Source organism: Cherax quadricarinatus, chromosome 1 (genome assembly GCF_038502225.1).
Source record: "Cherax quadricarinatus isolate ZL_2023a chromosome 1, ASM3850222v1, whole genome shotgun sequence".
Classification (NCBI taxonomy): domain Eukaryota; kingdom Metazoa; phylum Arthropoda; class Malacostraca; order Decapoda; family Parastacidae; genus Cherax; species Cherax quadricarinatus.
Genome location: NC_091292.1, coordinates 55,278,248 through 55,304,338, shown reverse-complemented (window position 1 = coordinate 55,304,338; position 26,091 = coordinate 55,278,248). Strand labels below are relative to the sequence as shown.

General features: G+C 46.6%; 1 protein-coding gene across 1 annotated transcript in view; it reads left to right on the top strand.

The window, feature by feature from the left end:
• The first annotated feature begins 368 nt into the window (after window positions 1-368).
• Window positions 369-26,091, top strand: part of LOC128688333 (POU domain protein 2-like) — a 291,631-nt gene continuing 265,908 nt past the window's right edge. The window contains exon 1 of the mRNA XM_070082344.1: window positions 369-420. The gene's annotated coding sequence lies outside the window, so the exon portion shown is untranslated. The remainder of the gene's footprint in view (window positions 421-26,091) is intronic.

The following is a 26,091-nucleotide window of genomic DNA, read 5'->3' as shown; positions in this document are numbered from 1 at the left end:
CCCCTGCAACCACAACAATTAGGTGAGTACATACACACAACCAGGTGCTGTGAATCGACCCCCTTCAACACATATAGGCGAGTACACACACACACACACACACACACACACACACACACACACACACACACACACAAATATCATGTTTCGTGAATCGGAATGAAATTACAAAAATAATTTCCCGTGTTCATATGATTATTTCCCTGTGTGATAATTTCCATCTGTAATATAATTTTCACATGTAACAATATCCATGTGTGATAACTTTCAAGTGTGAGTATTCCTAGGTAATTTACACACATATTAAACTAAGTATAACACTTATGTGTACACGTAATAATTGTTTGGTTGCGTCTACAGGGATCGCGTGTGAGGGTCGGACGCCGGAGCACACTGATAACAGCACTCACCTCAGCCTCGGTCAGTACATCTTCACATATACACCTCTTACACTGACAGCCACAAGTAAGACACACACTCGGGATACAAGCTTCTGTTGGGACAACAATGTTTGGCTCTGCGTAGAGCTTTATCAGGTCATGACTTAGTGAAACTCGATATGTCGCTCTGTGAAGAACTTGGTTAATCATGATTTATTAAAGCTCTATGCAGAGCCAACTGTTGTTTCAGTCTTGCTGTGTATTGTGTACTCTCTTCCCTGGTCATGATTTACCACCGCTCTATCTTACTATTATTAATTATTATTACTACTACTACTACTGCTACACTGCCCGGTCATGTATCGTTCTCGCTTAGTAAGTTATGTAAAAATGTTAATGAAAATTTGTCTTACTTTAGTTTCTCCTGTTTTCCGTTAGGGAAAACTTGAGAAAATTGAAGCCAGAAGGAAGTATAAAACTAATTCTAATCACTCAAGAAAGCGAAAGACTAACATGAAGGACTTCGGAGTAATAGTGTCAGAGGATCTTACCTTCAAGGATCACAACAGAGGAAATAATGGGATGGATAATGAGAACCTTCAAAACAAGGGATGCCCAGCCGATGATGATCCTCTTTAAGTCACTTGTTCTCTCTAGGTTGGAATACTGATGTACACTAACAGCCACTTGTAAGGCTGGCGAAATTGAAGATCTGGAGAATGCTAGTAAAAGTTCAGTCAAGCATCTCAGTTACTGGGAACATTTGAAGTCCCAAAATCTGTACTCCTTGGAACGCAGGCGAGAGAGATACATCATAATTTACACCTGGAAAATCCTAGAGGAGCTAATCCCAAATAAACACACAGAAATTGCTCCCTACGAAATCAAAAGACGGTGAAATATACCCTCAATGAAAAAAACATAGGTACTATAAATACAGTTAGAGACACCACAGTAAGTGTAAAGGGCTCAAGAATGTTCAACAACCTCCCGTCATACATAAGGGGGATTACTAATAGACCTCTAGCTGCCTTCAAGAGGAAACTGTATAGGTCCCTAAAGTCAGTTCCAGACCAGTCGGGCTGTGGTTCTTACGTTGGATTGCGTGCGGCCAGAAGTAACAGCCTGGTTGATCAGACCCTGATCCGCTAAGAAGCCTGGTCTTGGACCTGGCCGCGGGGGCGTTAACCCTCGGAACACCCTTCAGGTAGCCTCCAGGAGACAGGTCTGGGAGACTCGCCCCCCCACACCTACCTTATTAGGAGGTGGATGTGGGGAAGGCACTCTTGCACCCACCTTCTCTAGAGATGGATGTGGGGGAGCCATCTTGCATCCACCTTGTCTGGAAGTGGATGTGGGGGAGACAATCTTGCACGCACCTTGTCTGGAGACCTTGAAGAGGGTACTTCTGATATCGTCTGGTAAGATGCTGAATAGTCTGGGATCACAAATGTTGATAAAATCTAGTTGAGAGTCAACCTGGAGTCTGTCATACCATGTGGATGAGGTAAGAAAGTTTATGTGGGAGAGCCACAGCTCTTGGCTCCTCATTTTCCATTTCCTCCAATATCTGGTCACTCTAGCATGTTGCTAATGCTGTGTGCAGAGTTGGGACTTGGTTTTCAGTTACTTTCCACGTACATTTTATCACGTGTCTCTCCCTCCTCCTCGGCAGATTATCTGGGTGCCGGCTTCCAAGTCCTCTAATATCTGTCTTTTTCATGTAGTCCCATGTAGTCCCATGTAGTCCCATGTAGTCCCATGTACTCCCATGCTCACCAGACAACACTACCAGCGTAGTTTTGGGGAAAAACTTCTTCTTTACCTGATATTTCGCAAATGACTGTTTTATACATTGTTTATACACTGCTTCATACATTATTTCGTTCATTGCTCATTGTGTATGAAGCACCGTGGTTGAGAGCAGCCATGGATGTACACAGTTCTAAATCTGATGGTGGAGTTATGACCTGACTGTCAGCGGATCTGTGTTGTGCTGGCGACCCCCACAGACACCTCAACATCTCTTCCGCAGCTGTCCTCTCACCCTTGTTCCATCCTCCTGCGGCCTGTGCGGAAGCTGGGCCGCGCTGGCCGCAGTGACCGCACGAGACAATATGACAAGCACACACGTTGAACAGGTCCCGCATGCGGTTACCGCCACCTTGCCTCCCCTGACCACACACGCACACTTCCCTACGCTATACAGGGACGGGCTTGCAGGGGTGACAGGGGCAGAGCAGGAAGGATCGGCAGGGTGAGGATAGAGGTCTTAAGAGTGTCAGTGGTTTTATTACACGTGGGGAGCAGAGGGTCGTAGGGGGCAGAGGAAGGTCGTGGGGAGTAAAGGAGGGTCGTAGGGAACAGAGGGTCGTAGGGGGCAGAGAAGGGTTGTGTGGAGTAAAGGAGGGTCGTTTAGAGCAGAGGATAGTGGGGAGCAGAGGGTCGTGGGGAGCAGAGGAGGGTCGTGGAGAGCAGAGAGCCGTAGGGAGCAGAGGAGGGTCATTGGGAGCAGACAGCCGTGTGGAGCAGAGGATCGTGGGGAGCAGAGGAGGGCCGTGGGGAGTAAAGGAGGATCGTGGGGAGCAGATGACTGGATCGTGGAAGCAGAAGAGGGGTCGTGAGGACAGTGGGCCGTGTGGAGAAGAATGGGTCATGGGAGCAGAGGGTCGTGGGGAGCAAAGGGTCGTGGGGAGCGGAGGAGGGGGTCGTGGCTAGCAGAGGACCGTGGGGGTCAGAGGAGGGTTGTTGGAGCAGAGGAAGATCGTGAGGAGCAGAGGGCCGTGGGGGGCAGAGGGTCGCGGGAAGCAGACGGGGTCGTGTTCAGCAGAAGTGGTCGTTGCTAGCAGAGGGCCATGGGTAACAGAGGAGGGTCATGGGGGAAGAGGAGGGTCGTGAGGAGCAGAGGGCCGTGGGAGGCGCAGGGAAGTAGGTCGTGGGGGCGCAGGGAAGTAGGTCGTGGGGGGCGCAGGGAAGTAGGTCGTGGGGGCGCAGGGAAGTAGGTCGTGGGGGGCACAGGGAGGTAGGTCGTGGGGGGCACAGGGAGGGGGGTTAACGTGTTATGAGAGTAATGCCTCACCACACACAACTGTACCTTACTGCAACACAAACCACAGTCATCACAGGGTGATCCATAAGACAGGTATTTCCTGATAAATCCACATGTAGAGTGACCTTAAGTACCGCTTGGCTTATAGACCCTTCTTGCCCATTCACTTAGCTGTCCAACCAATGACATTCCTGAGTTTTTTGAAGTAGTGAGGCACTTTTGTTTTTTTTTTTTGTTTTTTTGTTTCTTTGAATGAACCGAGGTTTTGGGTTTTATTTTGTGGTTGTTGACCGCACGTTTGAGGTGAGCGTGTTGGCTATTAATACAACATCCGGCAAAGAGGGAGCCAGACACACAAATGTCGCCCTCGATATTGTCCAGTCCCAGGACAACGTTAAACCACAACCTGTGTGTGTGTGTGTGTGTGTGTGTGTGTGTGTGTGTGTGTGTGTGTGTGTGTGTGTGTGTGTGTGTGTGTGTGTGTGTGTGTGTGTGTGTGTGTGTGTGTGTGTGAGGGGGGTGGGTGTTAATGGCATTTTACGAGACAAGCGGACAGACAATTTGATATTTTCAATCGTTTAAACAGGCCAGAAAGGTACCATTGTTGAGCGATGTGACGTTAATCTTTGATTGTTTGGTTGTGATAATATTTCCTGGTGCCAGGTGAGGCAGGGACAGGTGAGGAGGGGGAGGGGAAGGTGAGGAGGGGGAGGGACAGGTGAGGAGGGGGAGGGGAAGGTGAGGATAGGGCGGTGGGGGGCAAAAAGGTGACACTTTCAGGTTGTGGTCGTTCTTAATTACTGGCGAAGGAAGTTGATAAATTATTGGAACCTCTAGGCTTTGTTTTGTGTATTGTCCAGTGTATTGTGAACTACTGCTGTTGTCCCACTTCTCCCTACCACCCCCTCCTGTGAGACTGTTGCTGTCTCACCCCACTCACCCCTCCCTACCACCCCCTCCTATAAGGTATCTGCTGCCCTGGACCCCCCCCCACTCACAGAATGCTGATGTATATACAAGCTTTGCTAAAGCTTCTGACAGTTGCGATCATGCGTGCTGTTGGAAAAACTAGAAACTGGGCAGATGGATCTTCAACTTCCTACGCAAGTGAAGACAAAAAGTATTAGTAGACAGAGTCAAGTCAAAGCTACCAGAGTGAAAAAACTCTGTTCCACAAGGTACAGCACTAGCCCCCACTCTGTTCCACAAGGTACAGCACTAGCCCCTACTCTGTTCCACAAGGTACAGCACTAGCCCCCACTCTGTTCCACAAGGTACAGCACTAGCCCCTACTCTGTTCCACAAGGTACAGCACTAGCCCCCACCAGGTTCCTCATCTTATCAGACAGACAGATATAAACCATAGCATCGTCTTTTCTTTTGCAGACGATACTAGTATTTCCATGAGAGTGTCATCCATTGAGGACACTAAATCTTTAAGCGGATATAAATTGAGTCTTTCAATGGGCCGCAGCAAACAATTCCAGTTACTCCGTTATGAAAAACTTAATGAATTAAAAGTTGGATATGAATATAAGACAAATACTAACCACACAATAGAGCGAAAAGGCAGTGTGAAGAACTTCGAAGTCTTAATATCAGAGGATCTCACATTCAGTGTCATCACAACTGCGAGGAAAATGATGAGTAATGAGAACCTTCAAAACAAGAGATGCCATGCCAGTGATGATTCTCTTCAAGTCACTTGTTCTATCTAGACCGGAATACTGCTCTACCCTAACAGCCCCCTTTTAAGGCAAGCGGTGTCATTGCAGATCTAGAGAATGTACTAAGGACCCTCATTACAAGTATTACCTCAGTCAAGCACCTCGACTACTGGGAACATTTGAAGGCCATAGACCTGTACTCCTCAGAGAAGAGGCGAGAAAGATACGTCATAATTTACACCCTGAAATCCTAGAGACACTGGTCCCAAATCTGCATATAGCAATCATTCCATATTAAAGTAAAAATATCGGCAGATGGTGCAACATACCCGTGAAAAACAAGGGTACTGCGAGTTCAATGAGAGAGAACACAATAAGTGTCTGGGGCCTAAGGCTGTTGAACAGCCTCCTAGCATACATAAGGGATATTACCAATAGACCTATAGCTGAATTCAAGAAGGAACTGGACGGATACCTAAAGTCAGCTCCTGATCAGCCGGCCTGTGGTTCGTACGTCGGATTCCGTGTGATCAGCAGTAACGGATTGATTGATCAGGGCCTAATAAACAGTGAGGCCTGCTCATGGACCAGGCCTCGGGGGCGCTGACCCTCGGCACTCCCTTCAGGTATTTATATTATATTTATATATGCAAAACAACCACTGAAAGAATAGCGAAATTCCTGCACCCCCACGCCCACCATACTTGCATCCCACGCCCACCATACTTGCATCCCACGCCCACCGTACCTGCACCCCACGCCCACCGTACCTGCACCCCACGCCCACTATACTTGCACCCCACGCCCACCATACCTGCAACTCATGCCCACCATACCTGCACCCAACGCCCACCATATTTCACCCCACACCCACCATATCTGCAACCCACACCCACCATACCTGACCCTACGCCCACCATACCTGCACCCCACGCCCACCATATTTACACCCCACGCCCACCATATCTGCAACCCACACCCACCATACCTGCACCCCACGCCCATCATACCTGCACCCCACACCCACCATACCTGCACCTCACACCCACCATACCTACACCCCACGCCCACCATACTTGTATCCCACGCCCACCATCTGCAACCCATACCCATCATACCTGCACCCCACGCCCACCATACCTGCACCCCCACGCCCATCATACTTATACCTCACCCCCACCATACCTTGACCCGACGCCCACCATACCTGCACCCCACGCCCACCATACTTGCACCCCACGCCCACTATACCTGCACCACACGCCCACCATATTTGCACCCAACGCCCACCATATCTGCAGCCCACATCCACCATGCCTTCACCCCACGTCCACCATACCTGCACCCCCACGCTCACCATACTTGCACCCCACGCCCACAATACTTGCACCCCACGCCCACCATACCTGCATCCCACGCCCACCATACCTGCATCCCACGCCCACCATACCTGCATCCCACGCCCATTATAATTGCACCCCATGCCCACCATATCTGCACCCCACGCTCACCATATAAACATACCACGCCCACCACACCTGTATACCACGCCCACCATACCTGCACACCACTTCCACATTCCCCACTATCGCACCCACCATACCTGCACAACACACCCACCATACCTGCACACCACACTCACCATACCTGCACACCACGCCCACCATACCTACACACCACACCCACCATGCCTGCCTATCACGCCCCCTATACCTACTACCATACCCACCATACCTACATACCACGCCCACCGTACCTATCACACCCACCGCCACCATGCCTGCATATCAGGCCCACCATTCCTGCACACCACGCCCGCCATACATTTTCACCACACACACACACACACACCATACCTGCACACCATATCCACCATACATGCTCACCACGCCCACCATAATTGCATAACACGCCCATTGTAAGTGTAAAGCACGCCCACACTGAAGCTGTAGTGGTATCTGGTGGAGTGGTGACCGCTGGTGTGTGACCTGAGAGGCCCCGCCCAGACCCACCACATCCTTGACGGGTGGTGTGCCGACCACCCACCCGCCCGCCCTCGCTGCCGGAGTTTCTCACTCACCTGTCAGTTCGCTAGCATCCTTGCCCAAGCATGGATCACCTGAGACCACTGCCCCTCATTCATCAGCAGTACCACCTGCTGCACCACCAGCAGGAGCTACACTGCCTCCAGCAGCAACGGCAGCAGCAGCACCTCTACTCCCTCCCTCAGGTGCTCCAGTGCCGCCTCCAACAGCCTTGTCCTCGCCAATGTCCTGCAGGACCTTGCTCGCCAGAGGGACTCGAAACGGGTTTTCTGGAGGGCATGAGGCAGAAGCATCAGCTGGGGCACCTAGCGTGTAATGTTTACTCCTTGCCCTGCCTGGGTATGGGTAGCCCTTTCCCTCAGTCACCAAGACTGCAGCGCCACCTGCTGCCCCAGCGTGGCGAGACAATGTTGACCACAGTCCACAAGGAAGCCATCCATCACCACGCTGCCCTAGATCTTCCTCCTGTAGCAGCAGGAGGAGGAGGAAGAGGAGGTGGAGGGTGTGAGGAGGATGGAGTAGAGTTCTCTGAGTACCAGCACAGCCTGGAAACACTGTGTTGTGTGGTGGCCAGGAGTGACTGCACGCTTCACACTCGGGAAAGTTACGAGATGCCGAGTGATAGCAGTGTCTGCAACGACGTGTTGAGTGACGATGACGTCAAGTCTGAGCACTTGTCGTCCCTTGAAGACCACGACAACACTGACGATGATCACATGATTATCGACATTGAAACTATTGATCAATTTCCATCTATTACAGCGACTGTCAACCATCACAGCAACAGTGACCTGCCACACTCCACCCAAGACTCATCACACGCCACCCACGACACTCCACACTCCACGCAAGAGCCCCAACACTCCGTCCTAAGCACCCACACCCACGCAAATGCTGGTACCGTAAGAGAGTGCCAGGCACACCAACAAGTGGACCCATGCCAAGCCGAGAGCCTCAGCTCTGCAGGTAAGTCGCCAGGCAGGAAAAATTTATTTCCCTGTCTAATGGCGCAGCGACCAGTCACTTCTGAGTGTCGTGGTGCCAGTTAGCACAGTTCCCTGGCACCTATCACAGTTACTCCCAGTCGCTCCCCGGTCGCCCTCCAGTCAGTTCCTGTTAGTTCCTGTCCGTTCCTGTCAGTTTCTGTCCATAATTGGGTTAGGTTAAGTTAGGTAAGGTCTTAGTCATTAAAGTATTTTCGTGACCCTTGTGTAGTCGATAGACTTGAAACCCCGACTAATGATCCTGCCACTTCCACTGAAGGGGAGGAGTCGAGTGTTCTGTTACGCACAATAAATTTTGCATCAAGTACGCAATTATTTAAGCGTGACGCAAACTTCAAGATGTTACAATGAGTCATCATATGACGATAACCAAAGTCACGTGATAACCCTTATTAACGTCTACCTCTACTCTCAAGTTACCCAGAAGTTATCATGACGTTAATATTCATTAACACTTCAGTAAACCTTTATTTACCTTTCATGATGACTGTTGTTTCTCTCCTGTATGATGACATGCTTCCCTCCTGTATGATGACTGTTGCTTCCCTCCTGTATGATGACTGTTGCTTCCCTCCTGTATGATGACTGTTGCTTCCCTCCTGTATGATGACTGTTGCTACCCTCCTGTATGATGACTGTTGCTACCCTCCTGTATGATGACTGTTGCTACCCTCCTGTATGATGACTGTTGCTACCCTCCTGTATGATGACTGTTGCTACCCTCCTGTATGATGACTGTTGCGACCCTCCTGTATGATGACTGTTGCTACCCTCCTGTATGATGACTGTTGCTACCCTCCTGTATGATGACTGTTGCTACCCTCCTGTATGACTGTTGCAACCCTCCTGTATGATGACTGTTGCTACCCTCCTGTATGATGACTGTTGCTACCCTCCTGTATGATGACTGTTGCTACCCTCCTGTATGATGACTGTTGCTACCCTCCTGTATGATGACTGTTGCTACCCTCCTGTATGATGACTGTTGCTACCCTCCTGTATGATGACTGTTGCTACCCTCCTGTATGATGACTGTTGCTACCCTCCTGTACGGTGACTGTTGCTACCCTCCTGTATGGTGACTGTTGCTACCCTCCTGTATGATGACTGTTGCTACCCTCCTGTATGATGACTGTTGCTACCCTCCTGTATGATGACTGTTGCTACCCTCCTGTATGATGACTGTTGCTACCCTCCTGTATGATGACTGTTGCTACCCTCCTGTATGATGACTGTTGCTACCCTCCTGTATGATGACTGTTGCTACCCTCCTGTATGATGACTGTTGCTACCCTCCTGTATGATGACTGTTGCTACCCTCCTGTATGATGACTGTTGCTACCCTCCTGTATGATGACTGTTGCTACCCTCCTGTATGGTGACTGTTGCTACCCTCCTGTATGGTGACTGTTGCTACCCTCCTGTATGGTGACTGTTGCTACCCTCCTGTATGGTGACTTGCTACCCTCCTGTATGGTGACTGTTGCTACCCTCCTGTATGGTGACTGTTGCTACCCTCCTGTATGGTGACTGTTGCTACCCTCCTGTATGGTGACTGTTGCTACCCTCCTGTATGGTGACTGTTGCTACCCTCCTGTATGGTGACTGTTGCTACCCTCCTGTATGGTGACTGTTGCTACCCTCCTGTATGGTGACTGTTGCTACCCTCCTGTATGATGACTGTTGCTACCCTCCTGTATGATGACTGTTGCTACCCTCCTGTATGATGACTGTTGCTACCCTCCTGTATGATGACTGTTGCTACCCTCCTGTATGATGACTGTTGCTTCCCTCCTGTATGACTGTTGCTACCCTCCTGTATGATGACTTGCTTCCCTCCTGTATGACTGTTCCTACCCTCCTGTATGATGACTGTTGCTACCCTCCTGTATGATGACTGTTGCTACCCTCCTGTATGATGACTGTTGCTACCCTCCTGTATGATGACTGTTGCTACCCTCCTGTATGATGACTGTTGCTACCCTCCTGTATGATGACTGTTGCTACCCTCCTGTATGATGACTGTTGCTACCCTCCTGTATGATGACTGTTGCTACCCTCCTGTATGATGACTGTTGCTACCCTCCTGTATGATGACTGTTGCTTCCCTCCTGTATGACTGTTGCTACCCTCCTGTATGATGACTGTTGCTTCCCTCCTGTATGATGACTGTTGCTACCCTCCTGTATGATGACTGTTGCTACCCTCCTGTATGATGACTTGCTACCCTCCTGTATGATGACTTGCTACCCTCCTGTATGACTGTTGCTACCCTCCTGTATGGTGACTGTTGCTACCCTCCTGTATGGTGACTGTTGCTACCCTCCTGTATGGTGACTGTTGCTACCCTCCTGTATGGTGACTGTTGCTACCCTCCTGTATGGTGACTGATGCTACCCTCCTGTATGATGACTTGCTTCCCTACTGTATGATGACTGTTGCTACCCTCCTGTATGATGACTGTTGCTACCCTCCTGTATGATGACTGTTGCTACCCTCCTGTATGATGACTGTTGCTACCCTCCTGTATGATGACTGTTGCTACCCTCCTGTATGATGACTGTTGCTACCCTCCTGTATGATGACTGTTGCTACCCTCCTGTATGATGACTGTTGCTTCCCTCCTGTATGATGACGGTTGCTTCCCTCCTGTATGATGACGGTTGCTTCCCTCCTGTATGATGACGGTTGCTTCCCTCCTGTATTATGCCTTTGCTACCCTCCTGTATTATGACTGTTGCTACCCTCCTGTATGATGACTGTTGCTACCCTCCTGTATGATGACTGTTGCTACCCTCCTGTATGATGACTGTTGCTACCCTCCTGTATGATGACTGTTGCTTCCCTCCTGTATGATGACTGTTGCTTCCCTCCTGTATGATGACTGTTGCTACCCTCCTGTATGATAACTGTTGCTATCCTCCTGTATGATGACTGTTGCTACCCTCCTGTATGATGACTGTTGCTCCCATCCTGTATAACTGTTGCTACCCTCCTGTATGATGACTGTTGCTTCCCTCCTGTATGATAACTGTTGCTACCCTCCTGTATGATGACTGTTGCTACCCTCCTGTATGATAACTGTTGCTACCCTCCTGTATGATGGCTGTTGCTACCCTCCTGTATGATGACTGTTGCTTCCCTCCTGTATGATAACTGTTGCTACCCTTCTGTATGATGACTGTTGCTACCCTCCTGTATGATGACTGTTGCTACCCTCCTGTATGATGACTGTTGCTTCCCTCCTGTATGACTGTTGCTACCCTCCTGTATGATGACTGTTGCTTCCCTCCTGTATGATGACTGTTGCTACCCTCCTGTATGATGACTGTTGCTACCCTCCTGTATGATGACTTGCTACCCTCCTGTATGATGACTTGCTACCCTCCTGTATGATGACTGTTGCTACCCTCCTGTATGGTGACTGTTGCTACCCTCCTGTATGGTGACTGTTGCTACCCTCCTGTATGGTGACTGTTGCTACCCTCCTGTATGGTGACTGTTGCTACCCTCCTGTATGGTGACTGTTGCTACCCTCCTGTATGGTGACTGTTGCTACCCTTCTATATGATGACTTGCTTCCCTCCTGTATGATGACTGTTGCTACCCTCCTGTATGATGACTGTTGCTACCCTCCTGTATGATGACTGTTGCTACCCTCCTGTATGATGACTGTTGCTACCCTCCTGTATGATGACTGTTGCTACCCTCCTGTATGATGACTGTTGCTACCCTCCTGTATGATGACTGTTGCTACCCTCCTGTATGATGACTGTTGCTACCCTCCTGTATGATGACTGTTGCTACCCTCCTGTATGATGACTGTTGCTTCCCTCCTGTATGATGACGGTTGCTTCCCTCCTGTATGATGACGGTTGCTTCCCTCCTGTATGATGACGGTTGCTTCCCTCCTGTATTATGCCTTTGCTACCCTCCTGTATTATGACTGTTGCTACCCTCCTGTATGATGACTGTTGCTACCCTCCTGTATGATGACTGTTGCTACCCTCCTGTATGATGACTGTTGCTACCCTCCTGTATGATGACTGTTGCTTCCCTCCTGTATGATGACTGTTGCTTCCCTCCTGTATGATGACTGTTGCTACCCTCCTGTATGATGACTGTTGCTACCCTCCTGTATGATGACTGTTGCTACCCTCCTGTATGATGACTGTTGCTCCCATCCTGTATGATAACTGTTGCTACCCTCCTGTATGATGACTGTTGCTTCCCTCCTGTATGATAACTGTTGCTACCCTCCTGTATGATGACTGTTGCTACCCTCCTGTATGATAACTGTTGCTACCCTCCTGTATGATGGCTGTTGCTACCCTCCTGTATGATGACTGTTGCTTCCCTCCTGTATGATAACTGTTGCTACCCTCCTGTATGATGACTGTTGCTACCCTCCTGTATGATGACTGTTGCTACCCTCCTGCATGATGACTGTTGCTACCCTCCTGCATGATGACTGTTGCTACCCTCCTGCATGATGACTGTTGCTACCCTCCTGAATGATGACTGTTGCTACCCTCCTGTATGATGACTGTTGCTACCCTCCTGTATGATGACTGTTGCTACCCTCCTGTATGATGACTGTTGCTACCCCCCTGTATGGTGACTGTTGCTACCCTCATGTATGATAACTGTTGCAACCCTCCTGTATGATGACTGTTGCTACCCTCCTGTATGATGACTGTTGCTACCCTCCTGTATGATGACTGTTGCTACCCTCCTGTATGATGACTGTTGCTACCCTCCTGTATGATGACTGTTGCTACCCTCCTGTATGATGACTGTTGCTACCCTCCTGTATGATGACTGTTGCTACCCCCCTGTATGATGACTGTTGCTACCCTCCTGTATGATGACCGTTGCTACCCTCCTGTATGATGACTGTTGCTACCCTCCTGTATGATGACTGTTGCTACCCTCCTGTATGATGACTGTTGCTACCCTCCTGTATGATGACTGTTGCTACCCTCCTGTATGATGACTGTTGCTACCCTCCTGTATGATGACTGTTGCTACCCCCCTGTATGATGACCGTTGCTACCCTCCTGTATGATGACCGTTGCTACCCTCCTGTATGATGACTGTTGCTACCCTCCTGTATGATGACTGTTGCTACCCTCCTGTATGATGACTGTTGCTACCCTCCTGTATGATGACTGTTGCTACCCTCCTGTATGATGACTGTTGCTACCCTCCTGTATGATAACTGCTGCTACCATCCTGTATGAGGACTGCTGCTACCATCCTGTATGAGGACTGTTGCTACCCTCCTGTATGAGGACTGTTGCTACCCTCCTGTATGAGGACTGTTGCTACCCTCCTGTATGAGGACTGTTGCTACCCTCCTGTATGATGACTGTTGCTACCCTCCTGTATGATGACTGTTGCTACCCTCCTGTATGATAACTGTTGCTACCCTCCTGTATGATAACTGTTGCTACCCTCCTGTATGATAACTGTTGCTACCCTCCTGTATGATGACTGTTGCTCCCCTCCTGTATGATGACTGTTGCTACCCTCCTGTATGATAACTGTTGCTACCCTCCTGTATGATAACTGTTGCTACCCTCCTGTATGATAACTGTTGCTACCCTCCTGTATGATGACTGTTGCTTCCCTCCTGTATGATAACTGTTGCTTCCCTCCTGTACGACGAGCGTTGCTTCCCACCTGTATGATGACTGTTGCTTCCCTTATGTATGATGAGTATTCTTTCCCTCTAGTGTGAGTGTTGTTTCTCACCTGTGTGATGACTTTCTTCCGTCCTGTATGATGATTCTTGCTTCCTCTTTTATGACTGCTTCTAGCTTCCTAATGTATGATACTTGTAGCTGAGGCACAACTGGACTTCTTATTCGTTCTCCCGATCACCCACTAAATTAAAACAATCTTACTCCACAATTCCACATTCTAATGCAACATGTATATATCTTTTAAGTTAAATATTTTATTATTAACTGTTTAGTATAGGTTGTTTAAGACGCATAAGAGTTGTCCACACAAACGTATTAAAAACAATCTGGGTGATGAGAGAAACGTAACTTTCACGGCGCGCATAACGGAGATAAAACACCTCAATTACTGGGAGCGCTTGAGGTTCCTAAACCTGTATTCCCTGGAACGCAGGCGGGAGAGATACATGATTATATACACCTGGAAAATCCTAGAGGGACTAGTACCGAACTTGCACACGAAAGTCACTCACTACGAAAGCAAAAGACTTGGCAGACGATGCACCATCCCCCCAATGAAAAGCAGGGGTGTCACTAGCACGTTAAGAGACCATACAATAAGTGTCAGGGGCCCGAGACTGTTCAACTGCCTCCCAGCACACATAAGGGGGATTACCAACAGACCCCTGGCAGTCTTCAAGCTGGCACTGGACAAGCACCTAAAGTCAGTTCCTGATCAGCCGGGCTGTGGCTCGTACGTTGGTTTGCGTGCAGCCAGCAGCAACAGCCTGGTCGATCAGGCGCTGATCCACCAGGAGGCCTGGTCACAGACCGGGCCGCGGGGGCGTTGACCCCTGGAACTCTCTCCAGGTAAACTCCAGGTATCCCTGGGTTCCACAAGCCCAGCTTCCTCTACCTCAGTACTTGCAAAAGGAATGTTGAAGGGTGGTAATAAGATTCCGAGGAAGCCTAATGTATTGATTTACATATGTAAGCATGTATGCATATGCGCGCATACATATATGGATGTACTTATATACACTGTTTTGTATGTATGTGTGAAAATATGTGTTTTTACATATGTATGCACATGCTTTCATGATTTGTGCACTTGTTTGTATGCAGGCATGTGTATGTGCATATGTATAGGTATTCTTGTGCAAATGTATACACACAGTTGTGTACGTGTGAATGAGCATATTAATGCATACGCATATGTATTTTTGTGCGTACATATGCACTCATATGTATGTACGGATGTTCACTTGTGAGTGGATGCAAGTCGTATTAACTAACCCAGGATAGGTTAACATAAAATATCCTGGATTTAAATAGAGTTAATAACCAATAACAAAATAACATGAACAGGCGACTTTCGTCCGGCAGCGCTGGACTTACCGTAGTTCCTGAGAGCGATGGTATCCCCCCCACGTACAGTGTTAGCTGCTTAGGCTGGTTAATTACATCTGTTTACCACACAGTGCATCATTATGGCAGCATGTAACGGATCACCACCAGTCAATTACACTTTTATCCTTTACACAGAGAATATTGCAGGAATATTGTACAGGAACCATACACTACGCGCTTAGCAAGAGGTAAATACAGTACTGAATATATACACAGTGTGTATGCTGGGGTATGGGCTGCCTGAAGACTTGGCAGTTGTTAATTGGTTGGTTGGTTTATGGGGTTTAAAGCTTATCGACTACACGAGGGTCATTAAGACTGCTTGGTAATATTTTCACCAGCAAACTCTTAGAATATATATGCTGAGAGAAATATACTCATCAGGGTGTATATCCTGTGTTCCTGAAAGAAATACACCTCTATGTGTATATAGCCTGTGGTTCACACGGGACTTTGTGAACCACGTCTCCCGTACAACTTCCGTGGTTCACACGGGACTTTGTGAACCACGTCTCCCGTACAACTTCCGTGGTTCACACGGGACTTTGTGAACCACGTCTCCCGTACAACTTCCGTGGTTCACACGGGACTTTGTGAACCACGTCTCCCGTACAACTTCCGTGGTTCACACGGGACTTTGTGAACCACGTCTCCCGTACAACTTCCGTGGTTCACACGGGACTTTGTGAACCAAACTCTTTTCGTGAATTATCACTTTGATATTAAATTAACTCTCGCTCGGCTTCTAATTAAATAAAATTCGTATTATATATATCACTGCTGATTTTTTTCAATGCATATATGGCTTTTATATTTCTAACAGATGTTTGTGGTAACATTCCTGGGAGAAAATCTCTAGAAATGTGAAAACAAATGTTGTAGTTTGAGATGCTGAAAGTGCAGTAACAACTTGCTATGGCTGAGGTGAGCCCTCAGCCATAGCAAGTACTTGTACTGTGTTGAGTGAGTGTTTACGATCTTCAGCAGTGTTGGCTTGTATGCAGCCGGTGATCTGCTTCCTGTCTCTCTCACTCTTCTGTCTGTCTGGCTCTGTCTGTCTGTCTCTCTCTCTCTCACTCAATCTCTCCTCTCTTTAAAACCCCTGACTTTGCCTACTGTAAATACCTCATATCACTTAAACGTGTTGAATTATTATTATTATAATCAAAAAGAAGCGCTAAGCCACAAGGGCTATAATGTCTCTCTTATCTGTCTGTCTGTCTCTCTCTCTCTCTCCCTGAGCCCCGCCTAATAAGCTACTTCCACCGGCATTACTAGATCCTGGGCTCTTGAACCTTATCTTACCTACACTTGGAACTGCGTATTTCATTTTTATTTCACGTTCAGGTTCAAAAAGGACTTTTTACATTCCAGTGGCTCAACTGTGTCTTCACAAACAGTGTAGCCTATCTGCCCTAAAACTTTCTTGCAATATCGTGTATGTCATAATCACATCTCACCCTAGTTCACTTCCCCACGGCCATCAGGGTCTTCAACTTTCCCCTCATAGTATATTTCTCTCAGTTATGAGGCTATTCTGGCTACATATTTTAAACGTTTTTGCACTCACTTCATCATTATGTGTGCTCACCTAGTTGTGTTGACAGGGGTCGTGACCCCCGTCTCTTAACCGTTAACGACTGGCATGACTGATTCGTGGTTCTCAGGATCCGACTCATTATTAACTGTGTGTAATAACTCCCTCTACCACCACTTTATCTTGACCGTAACACTCACCATCCTGAGACTAAAACTGTATTTTCTAAATTTCTTTTGGGTCATGTGTGACTTCAGTTACATTTCTGATCCCTGGGCCACAGTTCATGCATCTACCTAGTCTAATCTTATGAGTGTTTTGCATTTTAGGGTCATATTACTCCTGCTTCTTTCTAAGCGCATGTCACTCTCTTTGATTTTATAACTAAGCTGTTACTCCAGATGAGCCCAACTTAAGCTATAGGTCCTGGAAATCTTCTAATTTAAATAGTTTTGCATATACCGCTAGAGTTATATTTCCTATATGTACTAATGGTGATATGCTTGGTGTAATGACTACTTTCAGATCATTCTCTACGGATGTTGTATGCAATAGCTTAGTTCCGTATCTCGTTCTTTCTTTCGTTCTCCTGTTCTCGTTATTTTGCACTTATCAAGAATGAAATCTTAATTAGCAACCACGTTTGCAGTCTGTTTTAAGTCATCTTGCTGCCTCTCTCTGTCCTCTTCAGTTATCTTCCTCAATAGTTTTCATATCTGCAAACAGTGATGTGTGTTGGTGTGTGGTTATACATTTGTTAAAATCTATTTAAGTTTACGAGAACTTTAAGTTCTGCCTCTTAACATCTGACCAACTGACGTCAGTTATCGCTACTATATTTATCGTTTCATTTTCTTTGCAAAGAATTGGCCTTCTTACGGTGCAAGAATATGCAACCCACCCTTACCTGTCTCTCTCTCTCTCCTCGATTCTGTTATCTTGTTATTTATCTCAAGCAAGTTTGTGAGGCAGGGACTCATGCCCCCATCCCTACACCTGCTCATGTAGGAGACAGGTGTGGGGGACTCTTGCCCCCCACACCCGCTTTTGCAGGAGGCCTGTGTGGGGGGACTCTTGCCCTCGCAATCTATTTACCATCCCTAAAATCATGCTGGCTGTTGTTTATGAGATTACCTGGATTACCTGGAGAGAGTTCCGGGGGTCAACGCCCCCGCGGCCCGGTCTGAGACCAGGCCTTCTGGTGGATCAGAGCCTGATCAACCAGGCTGTTGCTGCTGGCTGCACGCAAACCAACATACGAGCCACAGCCCGGCTGATCCGGAACTGACTTTAGGTGCTTGTCCAGTGCCAGCTTGAAGACTGCCAGGGGTCTGTTGGTAATCCCCCTTATGTGTGCTGGGAGGCAGTTGAACAGTCTCGGGCCCCTGACACTTATTGTATGGTCTCTTAACGTGCTAGTGACACCCCTGCTTTTCATTGGGGGGATGGTGCATCGTCTGCCAAGTCTTTTGCTTTCGTAGTGGGTGATTTTCGTGTGCAAGTTCGGTACTAGTCCCTCTAGGATTTTCCAGGTGTATATAATCATGTATCTCTCCCTCCTGCGTTCCAGGGAATACAGGTTTAGGAACCTCAAGCGCTCCCAATAATTGAGGTGTTTTATCTCCGTTATGCGCGCCGTGAAAGTCCTCTGTACATTTTCTAGGTCGGCAATTTCACCTGCCTTGAAAGGTGCTGTTAGTGTGCAGCAATATTCCAGCCTAGATAGAACAAGTGACCTGAAGAGTGTCATCATGGGCTTGGCCTCCCTAGTTTTGAAGGTTCTCATTATCCATCCTGTCATTTTTCTAGCAGATGCGATTGATACAGTGTTATGGTCCTTGAAGGTGAGATCCTCCGACATGATCACTCCCAGGTCTTTGACGTTGGTGTTTCGCTCTATTTTGTGGCCAGAATTTGTTTTGTACTCTGATGAAGATTTAATTTCCTCATGTTTACCATATCTGAGTAATTGAAATTTCTCATCGTTGAACTTCATATTGTTTTCTGCAGCCCACTGAAAGATTTGGTTGATGTCTGCCTGGAGCTTTGCAGTGTCTGCAATGGAAGACACTGTCATGCAGATTCGGGTGTCATCTGCAAAGGAAGACACGGTGCTGTGGCTGACATCCTTGTCTATGTCGGATATAAGGATGAGGAACAAGATGGGAGCGAGTACTGTGCCTTGTGGAACAGAGCTTTTCACCGTAGCTGCCTCGGACTTTACTCTGTTGACGACTACTCTCTGTGTTCTGTTAGTGAGGAAATTATAGATCCATCGACCGACTTTTCCTGTTATTCCTTTAGCACGCATTTTGTGCGCTATTACGCCATGGTCACACTTGTCGAAGGCTTTTGCAAAGTCTGTATATATTACATCTGCATTCTTTTTGTCTTCTAGTGCATTTAGGACCTGACAGGTGTTTCACTTTTTTCTGTGTGTATATGTGTATGTGTATGAGTTTGTGTGTGTGTGTGTGTGTGTGTGTGTGTGTGTGTGTGTGTGTGTGTGTGTGTGTGTGTGTGTGTGTGTGTGTGTGTGTACACTTACTATAATTATCCACCAATTTATGTTTGCATTAGCAGGATCTCAGCTTTTGGTCCCGTTTCTTAACTAGCTAGTCCTGGGGTTACTGCCATACTTGTCCTAAAGATATGTTCCAAGTCCACTACGCTCTGTATTCCTGAGTACCGAGGTTGGATGAATACTTCCTGACATCCCCTTAACTCGTCTGTGTCTTAAGCTTCCAGCTATGTCCTCATGTGTACTTTTTCCAGTTTCTCGAAGTGTATCCCAGTCAACCCTAGCAAGTCCTCTTAGCATTTTTATATGTCGTTATCATGTTTCCTCTGAGTTTTCTGTCTAATTTCATCAGGTTTAGTTCCCCTAATCTCTCCTAATAGTTTAGAACTATTATAAAATTCAACTGAAACACTTAAGTCCCATTAAGACCCATTACTCCAGGTATTAGAAGTCCCTACATAAATTTTTCCAAAGTTTTAGGTACAATCAATGGCCCACTTCTTAACCATTCATATATCTAATAACACGTCTAAACAACACCAATATTACCGTCATAAAATAAATAAGTTTGGATGCCATCTCACTGTTCACAAGAGTATCCTTACAACGTTAGTAAATCATCGGTTTAGTTGAATCTTGTATCAACTTCAGCTGGTTTACATATGATGATATCTGTTGTACTCATTTGCTAGGACCGTGTGTTCACCCCTTAATGCTGTTCTGCCCAAAGTTTTCATGGAAATTATAGAGACAGAACGTTTTTACATTGTTTCGGACAATATATTATGGATGAGGTACATCAGTGATGTCTCTGTTATAGCTCCCGAACATTTCTATCAGCTACTTATTTGTAACAGTTTCAACTGTACTGAATTCTCATTTCAGTTCACCTCAATAAACAGTTGAGTAATACATTCTCATTCTTGATGCCCTCATACACAGAGCAACAGATTCCGTATCTTTTCAAGTCTATTTTAAGGGAAGCAGTGAAAATGACCTCATAAAGTATTGGTCGCCCCACTACGCCAAAAAAACATGGAGGCACTCCATCCTGATTGGATTTTTCCTGCATGCCTGCAGGATATGCAGCTCGGAATACCTAAAGGAATGTTACAGTAATCAAGATTTATACATTACTTATAAAAGACTACGGAAGGAAAACCACTAACATATTCATGACGCCCAAAACCGAGAACACAGAGATAATTGTTCTTCGTTGCGGGTAACGCGCCTCTCAGTATCATTGTTGCAAAACCACGCTAATAGCACAGTATCACTTCATCCGCTATATAGATACCCAGAAGACACAAAAACATCACAGACAATCAAGAAGAAAATGCTGGGATACATGGAATTCCTCTCGGAGGTTGTGATAAAACATAAGTCTTAGTGTCAAAAACTTGTCATCACACTAACCAATCGAACACAAAGAGTAGTGGTAAACAGAGTTAAATCGGAAGCTGCCATAGTGAAAAGCTCTGTTCCACAAGGCACAGTACTAGCTCCTATTCTGTTCGTCATCCTCATATCAGACACAGACGATACTAGGATCTGCACGAGTGTTATCCGCTGAGGACACGGCAAATCTCCAAGAAGATATAAACCAAGTTTCCCAATGGGCAACGGAGAAGAATATGATGTTTAATGAAGACAAATTCAAACTACTCCGTTATGGAAAACTGGAGGAAATAATAACTAGGACTGAATGAAAAATTAGCTTTGATAACCTAAACTTGGGCAGAGTGAAGTATTATTTTACGTATCATAGCTTACAAGTACGCTTTGTTTATACTCGTGTGTGCTGGACCCATCTTGGTCAAGACACAGCAGCAACTATCCTAACTGTTTCAAAGCAAATATTGGGTTCTCTGCGGACTGGCCTTGTGAGACAGTAGTCGTCCAAGCAGAACCCACAGAACTGTCCCTGTGAGTCGGTAGTGAGCCAAGCATTGTACATGAACTGTCCTTATGAGACAGTAGTCAGCCAAGCACAGTACACGGACTGTCCTTGTGAGTCAGTAGTGAGCTAAGCACAGTACACGCATTCCACCACCATGTCCATTGACTGTGCCTAGTCCACGGACTGTGATTGGTCCATAGATTATGCCTAGTCCACAGATTGTGCTTGGTACATAGATTATGCCTAGTCCACGGACTGTGCATGGTCCATGACCTGTTCTTGGTCCACTGACAGTGCTTGTGAGAATGTAGTCAGCCAGGAACAGTCGATTTGTGCTAAGTACCTGTTCTAATAGTGTTACATGTGTTAACAGTATGGTAATGGTGTCAGTTATGGTGCTGTGGTGATAATACTCTAAACAGTGTGTTTTGGTTGTAGCATTTTGTATGGTATATTATGGTAGCACATGACGGATGGACTACGGTACATAGTCCAGTGCAATTTATAGTCATGTCAAGTGTGAAAATGCAAACCTTTTAATTAGGTATCCCCTAAGGAGTACCTTTTACTTAGGTATCCCCGAAGGAGTACCTTTTAATTAGGTATCCCCTAAGGAGTACCTTTTACTTAGGTATCCCCAAAGGAGTACCTTTTAATTAGGTATCCCCGAAGGAGTACCTTTTAATTATGTATCCCCGAAGGAGTACCTTTTAATTAGGTATCCCCGAAGGAGTACCTTTTAATTAGTTATCCCCGAAGGAGTACCTTTTAATTAGGTATCCCGGAAGGAGTACCTTTTAATTAGGTATCCCCGAAGGAGTACCTTTTAATTAGGTATCCCCGAAGGAGCACCTTTTAATTAGGTATCCCCGAAGGAGTACCTTTTAATTAGGTATCCCTGAAGGAGTACTTTTTAATTAGGTATCCCCGAAGGAGTACCTTTTAATTAGGTATCCCTGAAGGAGTACCTTTTAATTAGGTATCCCCTAAGGAGTACCTTTAAGTGAATGCCCGAATTTCTCTCTGCTTTTTTCCTTTCCAAAAATTTCGTTTTTATTTTATTCGTAACATGAGAACGCCTCCTCCGATCGGCTTGAAATTTTCATTGCTAGTGTATGGTAATTAGGGTAAGATTTACGCAGCTGTTGACACGTGCAGCTGCCTTATGATCAAGGTTAGAATGGGTTCGATAACTTTCAAAAGCCTCTTCAACTTGGCTTCAAATATTCAACACCGGAGTAAGACCTTCGACGATGGCAGAGAGTGTAACCGAAATGTGTACATGTATATTTGCCAGTTTTATGCATAAATTAAGATGAGTATTTCCTCTCCCGCCTTCCCATCGTTTTATCAAGCTCAGTGTGCTTGAGTAATACCTCCTTCCTAACAGACTCAGTCTTGACTGGCTTAGTTACTTTAAGAACAGGGTTGTGTTTAATAGGTTTAGTCTGTGTAGTTGACACTTAACCAATATACGAACATGGTTAATGTACTTGAAATCGTCAGGATCTATGCAGCAACTGGAGAATGCCTCTTCTGACTGGCTTCAAACCATTAACACTGTGATGCACTTCATGAAAAGGATGATGCACTACAGGCTTTAATTCTGTAGGTGTAAACTTGTCAGTATACTCTTGCATATTTAATGAAAATCTGGAATCATTGGATTACTGGAGAATGCTTCTTCTGGTCGGCTTCAAACGTTCAGTATCAGTGTGTCTAACTTAGAGGCAGATTATATAATTCAACATAATTTGTAACTTCTGATTTGCCATTTTTTAATAAAAATCTGAGAGCACAGTACTGTCCCAGAAGCACTAAACAGTGTGGTTATGTATGCCAATGCATTCTGGTCCCAGACCACGCCTTATGTTGGATCGAGGCCTGATCAACCAGGCTGTTACTGCTGGCTGCACGTAATCCACCGTACGAAACATTGCCCGGTGGTGTGTATGGCGTAGTGATGAATGGTGCAGTGTTGAATGGTGCAGCGTGATGTGGTGTGGTGTGGGGTGCTGTGTGATGTATACCACTGTGAGGTGTATGGTGCTTTAAAGTGTATGGCACTAAATGGTACATGTTGTATGGTAAAGTGCTGTGTGGTGTATGATGCGAAGTATAGTGCAATGTGGTGTATAGTGCTGCGGTGTAAAGTGTGGATTACGGTGTTGTTTGGTGTATAGTGCCGAGTGGTGTATGGTGTAGAGTATGGTCATGTGTGTTGTATATTATTATTATAATCAAAAAGAAGCGCTAAGCCACAAGGACTATACAGCGCTGCTGTGTGTTGTATAGTGTTATGTGGTGTATCGTGTGGGTTATGGTGTTGCGTCGTGCATAGTGTTATGTGGTGTATAGCGTGAGTTATGGTGCTGTGTGGTGTACAGTGTGGATTATGGTGCTGTGTGGTATACAGGGTGGATTATGGTGCTGTGTAGTGTACAATGAAGATTATGGTGCTGTGTGGTGTATAGTGTGGATTATGGTGCTGTGTGGTGTATAGTGTGGACTGTGGTGCTGTGTGGTGTATAGTGTGGATTATGGTACTGTGTGGTGTATAGTGTGGATTATGGTAATGTGTGGTGTAGAGTGTTATGTGGTGTATGGTGTGGGTTATGGTGCCGTGTGGTGTAGTGTTATGTGGTGCATGATGCGGGTTATGGTGCTGTGAGGTCTACAGTGTGGATTATGACGCTGTGCGGTGTATAGTGCTGTGGTATATGGTGTGGAGTATGGTCATGTGTGGTGTATAGTGTTATGTGGTGTATGGTGTTGTGTGGTGTATAGTGTTATGTGATGTATGGTGTTGTGTGGTGTATAGTGTTATGTGGTGTATGGTGTTGTGTGGTGTATAGTGTTATGTGATGTATGGTGTTGTGTGGTGTATAGTGTTATGTGGTGTATGGTGTTGTGTGGTGTATAGTGTTATGTGATGTGTGGTGTTGTGTGGTGTATAGTGTTATGTGATGTATGGTGTTGTGTGGTGTATAGTGTTATGTGGTGTATGGTGTTGTGTGCTTTATCGTGTTATGTGGTGTATGGTGTTGTGTGGTGTATAGTGTTATGTGATGTATGGTGTTGTGTGGTGTATAGTGTTATGTAGTGTATGGTGTTGTGTGGTGTATAGTGTGAATTATGGTGTTGTGTGGTGTATAGTGTGGATTATGGTGCTGTGTGGTGTATAGTGCTGTGTTGTGTATGGTGTGGGTTTTGGTACTCTGTGGTGTAGTGTATGATGCTCTGCAGTGTATTGTGCAGGTTGGTCTATGGTGTTGTGTAGTGTATGATGTTTTGTAATGTGTGGTGTAGTGTATAGGGCTATGTAGCGTATGGTGCTGTTTGATGACACATGACACATACTATACTTGGTGTTGGTACACATGACACACGCAACCTCTGGCGTTGTTACACATGACACACGCTACACCTGGTGCTGCTACACATGACACACGCTATATCTGGCGCTGGTATACATGACACACGCTACACCTGGTGCTGGCACACATGACACACGCTACACCTGGCGCTGGTACACATGAAACACACTACACCTGGTGCTGGCACACATGACACACGCTACACCTGGTGTTGGTACACGTGACAAACGCTACACCTGGTGTTGGTACACGTGACAAACGCTACACCTGGTGCTGGCACAAATGACACATGCTACACCTGGTGCTGGTACACATATGGCTATCGTATAGTTATCTAAAAATGTTAAGTCATGCAAAGGGGTGTATGACAGTGGTAATGTGGTGTGTGACAGTGGTAGTGTGGTACATGATTATGGTTATGTAGTGTATGACACAGTGATAGTGTGTTGCATGACATAGTGGTATTGTGGTGTATGACACTGTGGTAGCATGATGTATGACACAGTGGCAGTGGTGTACGACACAGCGGTAGTGTGGTGTATGATGGTATTATGTAGTGTATGACAGTGATAGTGTGGTGCCTGACACAGTGGTAGTGTAGTATATGACACAGTGGTAGTGTGGTGTATGACACAGTGGTAGTGTGGTGTATGACACAGTGGTAGTGTAGTATATGACACAGTGGTAGTGTGGTGTATGACACAGTGGTAGCTTGGTGTATGACACAGTGGTAGTGTGGTGTATGACACAGTGGTAGCGTGTAAGACAGTGGTAGTTGTCTATGACACAGTGGTAGTGTGGTGTATGACACAGTGGTAGTATGGTGTATGACACAGTGGTAGCATGGTGTATGACACAGTGGTAGCGTGGTGTAAGACTGTGGTAGTTGTGTATGACACAATGGTAGCGTGGTGCATGACAGTGGTAGTGTGGTGGATGACACAGTGGTAGTGTGGTGGATGACACAAGGGTAGCGTGGTGTAAGACAGTGGTAGCTGTGTATGACAGCAATAGCCTGCTGCGTGACAGTGGTAGTGTGGTGTATGACACAGTGGTAGTGTGGTGTATGACACAATGGTAGTATGGTGTATGACACAGTGTTAGTGTGGTGTATGACACAGCGGTAGCTTGGTGTATGGTACAATGGCAGTGTGGTGCATGACACAGTGGCAGTGTGGTATATGACACAGTGGCAGTGTGGTGTATGACACAGTGGCAGTGTTGTGTATGACACAGTGGCAGTGTGGTGTATGACACAATGGTAGTATGGTGTATGACACAGTGGCAGTGTGGTGTATGACACAGTGGTAGCGTAGTGTATGACACAGTGGTAGTGTGGTGCATGACACTGTGGTAGTGTGGTGTATGACACGGTGATAGTGTGGTGCATGACACAGTGGCAGTGTGGTGCATGACACGATGGTAGTGTGGAATGACACGGTGATAGTGTGGTGCATGATACGGTAGTAGTGTGGTGTATGACACAGTGGTATTGTGGTATATGACTCGGTGGT